Raw genomic sequence first — 6,792 nt, forward strand, 5'->3', positions numbered from 1 at the left:
TGTTTCTCCATTTTTTTTCATGGCCAGATTGTCCATTATGGGTTAAACTGGTGAGCCCAAAGCACAACTATGAATGTGTTTGAATTTTTTTTCCCCGGAATTTAAAATACGTAAAATTCAGGCAAGTAATCACGTAATAAAGTAATCAGTGTAGGCTCAGGGTATAGTCCTCTGCTCTCCCCAACCTGAGAGATGTGACCTATCATAGCAGAAGTCTGGCACCGCCACCTCTAGACGTTAGGGATATACATATGGGGCCGAAACTACTAGCAAATTTTAGTTCGCTGATGAAGCCTCTTCGATGAGAAACGAAACGTCCGACACCTTCAAAGAACTACAGGTGACGGCTGAAGAAACCTTTTCATCAATGGACCACTCCTGTATGACTGAGAGCTGACAGAGACGTACAAGCAGGTTGGACTGAGGATCCCCCACCCCCTTTTTTTCTAGTACTTTCAGGCGCTGCTTTCGGGGTTGTTTAAAAAAAAGAGAGAACTGGGGTGGGTACGCAACGAATATTGAGATGTGCTTAGACATGCTGTTCTGTTTTGCCATACAATGTTCAGCCCGTTACAGAGCATAGAGTAAGATCAGTTAAGATGGCCGATCAAGTTATTGTTTTCGAATGGATTGTTTAAAATATGAGCACTGTTTGTTTTTCCGATGCAATCCTTTGGCACAGTCTTAGACATGAGCAGACCTTTCAAGCACGAGGCAGAATAATCCTAAAGGTCTGTTGAATCGTTGGTGGTCTACCCAATGATTTCTAGTCGCCCTCGTTCCTTCAGATCTTCTTCCTCCCTCCACCTCTGTGTGTCCCTCACTCCCCCGTCTCAGCAAGATGGGTGACAGACCCCTCAGCTGCTCTGCCCCCAATTTTTGGAAGTCACTTCCTCCGAACTTTCATAACATCGATTCTCTTACCACCTTCAAGTCCCATCTCATAACCCAGCTATTTAAAATAGCATTTTCTGTGTGTAGCTCTCTCTCCTGTTTCTATTTATAATTGTATTTTATTTATTGCAATCTATTTGTGATTGTATTTTATTTATTATAGTACCTCTGCTTGTCCGTGACTGTAAAGTGTCCTTTAGAGCTTTGAAAGGCGCTTAAAATGTTATGTATAACTATGAATATTATGTGGTGAAATGGTTGATCACGAGATCAGTGTCGCTGTGTGATTACGTCAGCAGAGGGCGTCAAGGACCAGACGGAGAGTAATCATAATAATACATTTAATTTCTAAGCGCCTTTCAAAGCTCTCAAGGCCACTTTACAGTCAGGGGATAAGAATGTTTTTTTTTGTGCGAGTGAAGAGAGGCAACCATTTGCGCCAGCGTTCACTCTGCCCGGAATGAATGGACGAAACGGATTGCATTGGAAGTCAAAGAAAAGTTACCCACGTTAACGCATCAGCTGGACTCACATGCGCCTTATTTGACAACACGACACAAATAACACCTTCATCGATTCAAGCCTGTATTTGGAAAACCAAATAACCATCATCCGACAAGAACGAACACCATAAACAAAGAAAGACGCTCTCCCTGCAACACTATAAAGAGGGATTTTCTGGCACATTCCCTCGCTTACGGCCATACTACCCTGAGAACGCCCGATCTCGTCCGATCTCGGAAGCTAAGCAGGGTCGGGCCTGGTTAGTACTTGGATGGGAGACCGCCTGGGAATACCAGGTGCTGTAAGCTTTTTTTTTTTTGCAGCCACCCCAAACACCGTGGGCCGAGAAATGGTCTCTCTCCGTCATGACAGTACTCGTACGCGAAGCAGAACTGGGCTTCTGCGTGCTGGACAGCTTCTTTTACTCCCCTTTCAAACCATCTATTTTCCTTTCGCTACAATTTTAACCTCATTGTCGTCAAATGAGAGGTAGCTAGCTTTCAGGTGCATATGTACTGCAGATTGAGGCCCACTCGTATTATCCCAGCGGTGTTGATAAAGTTTTTTTTTTTTTGAGAATTTGTTTTGTCTCCCCCATGTTTTGCTCTTTATAATTTTCATTTTTCCAATGTATTGAATGAACTACATTACTTTGTTTTTCATTTGAAAGCTTATCTTTTGGATGTACTCATGTTTGCCTTCAAGTGTTTATCGGTTTGAAATAAGTAGGAATTTTGTGTTGCCAAAGGACTGTAGTTTTTCAGACAGCCCTGCAATGTAAGGTAACGCTACTCCTCTCCTTTTAGTATCTTCAGCATTTTGGGTTTAATTCCCTATCCTTTTCTTTTGACATTTATTATGATTACTCTCCGTCTGGTCCTTGACGCCCTCTCCTGACGTAATCACACAGCGACACTGATCTCGTGATCAACCATTTCAATACATAATATTCAAAGTTATACATAACATTTTAAGCACCTTTCAAAGCTCTAAAGGCCACTTTACAGTCACGGGATAAGAACATTTTTTTGTGCGAGTGAACAGAGGCAACCATTCGTGCCAGCGTTCACTCTACCCGGAATGAATGGACGAAACGGATTGCATTGGAAGTCAAAGAAAAGTTACCGACGTTAACGCATCAGCTGGACTCACATGCGCCTTATTTGACAACACGACACAAATAACACCTTCATCGATTCAAGCCTGTATTTGGAAAACCAAATAACCATCATCCGACAAGAACGAACACCATGAGCAAAGAAAGACGCTCTCCCTGCAACACTATAAAGAGGGATTTTCTGGCCCGCTCCCTCGCTTACGACCATACTACCCTGAGAATGCCCGATCTTGTCAGATCTTGGAAGCTAAGCAGGGAAATGGCCTGGTTAGTACTTGGATGGGAGACCGCCTGGGAATACCAGGTGCTGTAAGCTTTTTTTTTTTTTTTTTTGCAGCCCCCCCAAACACTGTGGGCCGAGAAATGGTCTCTCCCGTTCGCGATCCGATTTCACTTTTCATTTCACGGTCACCCCCGACGCGATTTTAAACGGCTTCCCACACGTTGATTTTACTCTTGAGTCGCTGCGTGTAACGATATGGCTTTCCGGCAGAGGGAGCTGTCCGCATGGGGGACCGTCATGACAGTACTCGTACGCGAAGCAGAACTGGGCTTCTGCGTGCTGGACAGCTTCTTTTACTCCCCTTTCAAACCATCTATTTTCCTTTCGCTACAATTTTAACCTCATTGTCGTCAAATGAGCGGTAGCTAGCTTTGAGGTGCATATGTACTGCAGATTGAGGCCCACTCGTATTATCCCATGCGGTGTTGATATATATATTTTTTTTTGAGAATTTGTTTAGTCTCCCCCATGTTTTGCTCTTTATAATTTTCATTTTTCCAATGTATTGAATAAACTACATTACTTTGTTTTTCATTTGAAAGCTTATCTTTTGGATGTACTCATTTTTGCCTTCAAGTGTTTATCGGTTTGAAATAAGTAGGAATTTTGTGTTGCCAAAGGACTCTGTAGTTTTTCAGAAAGCCCTGCAATGTAAGGTAATGCTACTCCTCTCCTTTTAGTATCTTCAGCATTTTGGGTTTAATTCCCTATCCTTTTCTTTTGACATTTATTATGATTACTCTCCGTCTGGTCCTTGACGCGCTCTGCTGACGTAATCACACAGCGACACTGATCTCGTGATCAACCATTTCACCACATAATATTCATAGTTATACATAACATTTTAAGCGCCTTTCAAAGCTCTAAAGGCCACTTTACAGTCACGGGATAAGAACGTTTTTTGTGCGAGTGAACAGAGGCAACCATTCGCGCCAGCGTTCACTCTACCCGGAATGAATGGACGAAACGGATTGCATTGGAAGTCAAAGAAAAGTTACCCACGAAAACGCATCAGCTGGACTCACATGCGCCTTATTTGACAACACGACACAAATAACACCTTCATCGATTCAAGCCTGTATTTGGAAAACCAAATAACCATCATCCGACAAGAACGAACACCATGAGCAAAGAAAGACGCTCTCCCTGCAATACTATAAAGAGGGATTTTCTGGCCCCCTCCCTCGCTTACGGCCATACTACCCTGAGAATGCCCGATCTCGTCAGATCTTGGAAGCTAAGCAGGGTCAGGCCTGGTTAGTACTTGGATGGGAGACCGCCTGGGAATACCAGGTGCTGTAAGCTTTTTTTTTTTTTTTTTTTTGCAGCCACCCCAAACACTGTGGGCCGAGAAATGGTCTCTCCCGTTCGCGATCCGATTTCACTTTTCATTTCACGGTCACCCCCGACGCGATTTTAAACGGCTTCCCACACGTTGATTTTACTCTTGAGTCGCTGCGTGTAACGATATGGCTTTCCGGCAGAGGGAGCTGTCCGCATGGGGGACCGTCATGACAGTACTCGTACGCGAAGCAGAACTGGGCTTCTGCGTGCTGGACAGCTTCTTTTACTCCCCTTTCAAACCATCTATTTTCCTTTCGCTACAATTTTAACCTCATTGTCGTCAAATGAGCGGTAGCTAGCTTTCAGGTGCATATGTACTGCAGATTGAGGCCCACTCGTATTATCCCAGCGGTGTTGATAAAGTTTTTTTTTTTTTTTGAGAATTTGTTTAGTCTCCCCCATGTTTTGCTCTTTATAATTTTCATTTTTCCAATGTATTGAATGAACTACATTACTTTGTTTTTCATTTGAAAGCTTATCTTTTGGATGTACTCATGTTTGCCTTCAAGTGTTTATCGGTTTGAAATAAGTAGGAATTTTGTGTTGCCAAAGGACTGTAGTTTTTCAGACAGCCCTGCAATGTAAGGTAACGCTACTCCTCTCCTTTTAGTATCTTCAGCATTTTGGGTTTAATTCCCTATCCTTTTCTTTTGACATTTATTATGATTACTCTCCGTCTGGTCCTTGACGCCCTCTCCTGACGTAATCACACAGCGACACTGATCTCGTGATCAACCATTTCACCACATAATATTCAAAGTTATACATAACATTTTAAGCGCCTTTCAAAGCTCTAAAGGCCACTTTACAGTCACGGGATAAGAACATTTGTTTGTGCGAGTGAACAGAGTTCGTGCCAGCGTTCACTCTACCCGGAATGAATGGACGAAACGGATTGCATTGGAAGTCAAAGAAAAGTTACCGACGTTAACGCATCAGCTGGACTCACATGCGCCTTATTTGACAACACGACACAAATAACACCTTCATCGATTCAAGCCTGTATTTGGAAAACCAAATAACCATCATCCGACAAGAACGAACACCATGAGCAAAGAAAGACGCTCTCCCTGCAACACTATAAAGAGGGACTTTCTGGCAGATTCCCTAGCTTATGGCCATACTACCCTGAGAACGCCCGATCTTGTCTGATCTTGGAAGCTAAGCAGGGTCGGGCCTGGTTAGTACTTGGATGGGAGACCGCCTGGGAATACCAGGTGCTGTAAGCTTCTTTTTTTTGCAGCCACCCCAAACACTGTGGGCCGAGAAATGGTCTCTCCCGTTCGCGATCCGATTTCACTTTTCATTTCACGATCACCCCCGACGCGATTTTAAACGGCTTCCCACACGTTGATTTTACTCTTGAGTCGCTGCGAGTAACGATATGGCTTTCCGGCAGAGGGAGCTGTCCGCATGGGGGACCGTCATGACAGTACTCGTACGCGAAGCAGAACTGGGCTTCTGCGTGCTGGACAGCTTCTTTTACTCCCCTTTCAAACCATCTATTTTCCTTTCGCTACAAGTTTAACCTCATTGTCGTCAAATGAGCGGTAGCTAGCTTTAAGGTGCATATGTACTGCAGATTGAGGCCCACTAGTATTATCCCAGCGGTGTTGATAAAGTATTTTTTTGGGGGGGAATTTGTTTAGTCTCCCCCATGTTTTGCTCTTTATAATTTTCATTTTTCCAATGTATTGAATGAACTACATTACTTTGTTTTTGATTTGACAGCCTATCTTTTGGATGTACTCATTTTTGCCTTCAAGTGTTTATCGGTTTGAAATAAGTAGGAATTTTGTGTCGCCAAAGGACTCTGTAGTTTTTCAGACAGCCCTGCAATGTAGGTAACGCTACTCCTCTCCTTTTAGTATCTTCAGCATTTTGGGTTTAATTCCATATCCTTTTCTTTTGACATTTATTATGATTACTGTCCGTCTGGTCCTTGACGCCCTCTGCTGACATAATCACACAGCGACACTGATCTCGTGATCAACCATTTCACCACATAATATTCATAGTTATACATAACATTTTAAGCGCCTTTCAAAGCTCTAAAGGCACTTTACAGTCACGGGATAAGAACGTTTTTTTTTGGTGCGAGTGAACAGAGGCAACCATTCGCGCCAGCATTTGATTTTCAGAGCAAGAGAAACGCGTTTTCTCAACAAAATGTTTTCGGCAATGTTTTAACTTTTATGGTGTATTTAGGCTGCAGAGGGCTAATTTAACACATACAAGTCAAAACACGAAGATTCAGCCTTTTATTTAGCTGTGAGGATCATATGAAGTTTTTATTGCCTTAAACGCATTTTCAGAGCAAGAGAAACACGTTTTCTGAACTAAATTTTTTCTTCATGATTTGAAGTTTTATGATGAATAGTTTCTAAATAGGCTGCACAGTGCTAATATGACACTTATACAAGTCAAAACACGAAGATTCAGCCTTTTATTTAGCTGTGAGGATCATATGAACTTTCTATTGCCTTAAACGCATTTTCAGAGCAAGAGAAACACGTTTTCTGAACTAAATATTTTCTTCATGGTTTGAAGTTTTATGATGAAATTAGTTTCTAAATAGGCTGCACAGTGCTAATATGACAAGTCAAAACACGAAGATTCAGCCTTTTGTTTAGCTGTGAGGATCATATAA

At 42.5% G+C, this 6,792-nt stretch overlaps 3 non-coding genes and 1 pseudogene across 3 annotated transcripts; all 4 read left to right on the forward strand.

Annotated features, from left to right (window-relative positions):
* Nucleotides 1–1,587: 1,587 nt before the first annotated feature.
* On the forward strand, nt 1,588–1,706 carry LOC148888982 (5S ribosomal RNA). The gene has a single exon (XR_016117051.1). It is a non-coding gene; the product is annotated as a 5S ribosomal RNA (ribosomal RNA).
* Nucleotides 1,707–2,711: 1,005 nt separating this feature from the next.
* Nucleotides 2,712–2,831, forward strand: LOC148888983 (5S ribosomal RNA; annotated as a pseudogene).
* A 1,153-nt stretch (nt 2,832–3,984) lies between these two features.
* LOC148888984 (5S ribosomal RNA) lies at nt 3,985–4,103 on the forward strand. The gene has a single exon (XR_016117006.1). It is a non-coding gene; the product is annotated as a 5S ribosomal RNA (ribosomal RNA).
* A 1,149-nt stretch (nt 4,104–5,252) lies between these two features.
* Nucleotides 5,253–5,371, forward strand: LOC148888985 (5S ribosomal RNA). The gene has a single exon (XR_016117015.1). It is a non-coding gene; the product is annotated as a 5S ribosomal RNA (ribosomal RNA).
* The last annotated feature ends 1,421 nt before the right edge of the window (nt 5,372–6,792 follow it).

The sequence above is a fragment of the Hippocampus bargibanti genome, linkage group LG13, assembly GCF_051943395.1.
Source record: "Hippocampus bargibanti isolate YZ-2025 linkage group LG13, ASM5194339v1, whole genome shotgun sequence".
Classification (NCBI taxonomy): Eukaryota; Metazoa; Chordata; class Actinopteri; order Syngnathiformes; family Syngnathidae; genus Hippocampus; species Hippocampus bargibanti.